We start from the raw sequence: 1,508 nt of genomic DNA, 5'->3' as shown, positions 1-1,508 counted from the left end.
TAAAGTATCTGAAAAGTCCTGCAGTAGAGGAACCTGTTTGATTTGGTTTAATTAACTATTTCTAATATGTATTTAGTGTGAAATCCTTATTTTTTATATTTAATATCCTTCCGAACGTGCAAACTGTGTTGCAAATGCTGTTCTAAAAGAGGTACTATTTATGTTAGACTAAACTTAACCTGTTTCTAACCTGTTAGCTTCTAAAGCTAGGAAGAAAGAATAAATCAAAGTGATATAGAAAGAAAAGTAGAATTTTATCTACAAAGTATTACCTGTAACTATTCCTCTTTCATGTTTTCTGTTTTTGGCAGAAGGGACGCCCTGCTTTGACTCCAAAGGATCCTTCACTCAGTCCTTAGAACACACACTAACCACGGCCTATCACAGCCATCACCAGGGCCACGAAATACGGGACAAACAAGGGAAGTGCGGTATGAAACAAGACGACTCTCCCTGCAAGCGGGGCGGAGCCTAGCTGTCCTTAAACACAGAGGGGAGCTTGGAAATTATCCCATGGGGCACAGGGTGGCTCTATTTTTATTCAAGGAGATAAAAAGTAACTCTACGCTTCTAGAACTTTTAGGACTGTGATTATGTCTTCCCTCTCCATGCCGGCCTGTAATGCCGGTTGTAATGCCTGAGACAGACTCAGCGGGGCTGAGGCCATCACAAGCAGCTGCAGGTGAGTGGGCAAAACACAATGTTTGCAAAGGCAGGTGCTGAGAGAAAAAGGAACAGCCAGGATGGACAGAGAGGAGAGGGAGAGGAAGGAGGATGGGGGAGGTGGGACAGAGGAGGAAATAGAGGAGGGGGAGGAAAAGGGGAAGGGAGGGAGGGCGGAAGGAAGGAAAAAAATAACTGATGATATTTCGGCTCCCTGGGGTTCTGGCTATATTTTATTCCTATTAAACATTTCATTTTATAACACTACCATGCCCAACCAATAAAATGTTCCCATCACATTATGCTAATTGGAATTACCTTTGAATTGGATTTCATTCATAAAAACAGCTGATTCCTATTTGGAAATTAGAAAATTTCTTAAGCAAAAAGAGTTTGAATTGATTTTGTTTATTTCTCTATCCCATTCCTAATCCTAAAAACAGGTACAAAAATGTTCAAACAATTGAATGCAGATGAAAGTAACCATCGCATGACCTCATCATGCTTCCTTTCAACAGGACCTGCTACCTGCAGACCTCACAGGATACCACGTTTATATTAAAACACAAAGGCCCAGTCTGGTTCTGAGGACGTTTTCTGTCCCATTCATTTGGGAGTGGATAAGTATGGACAGAAGACTCTCAGAGTTTAGTCTCCAACACCCACATGACAAAGGACAGAAGTTCCTGGAGCAAAGACAGGAGTGACCAAGTCCGGTTAAATATGTAGAGTTCCAGAGATTAAAATCTTCAAGTTAAGTCTCTCTGAAATAAAATTTCTTTCACGGGATCTGGCTTCACTTCAGTTAAAACAACACTTACGAATGTTGCCCAGGCCAGCTGTCA

The 1,508-nt window shown here is 41.4% G+C and overlaps 1 long non-coding RNA gene across 1 annotated transcript; it reads left to right on the top strand.

Moving 5' to 3' along the window:
- Positions 1-317: 317 nt before the first annotated feature.
- On the top strand, positions 318-1,251 carry LOC128626378 (uncharacterized). The gene is made up of 2 exons (XR_008390311.1): positions 318-682; positions 1,107-1,251. It is a non-coding gene; the product is annotated as an uncharacterized LOC128626378 (long non-coding RNA).
- Positions 1,252-1,508: the final 257 nt, after the last annotated feature.

Source organism: Artibeus jamaicensis, unplaced genomic scaffold (genome assembly GCF_021234435.1).
Source record: "Artibeus jamaicensis isolate MK-2021 breed Jamaican fruit bat unplaced genomic scaffold, CSHL_Jam_final scaffold_537, whole genome shotgun sequence".
NCBI classification, from domain to species: domain Eukaryota; kingdom Metazoa; phylum Chordata; class Mammalia; order Chiroptera; family Phyllostomidae; genus Artibeus; species Artibeus jamaicensis.
Note: the sequence above shows the minus strand (reverse complement) of the source record. Positions and strands in the feature narration are given on the sequence as shown.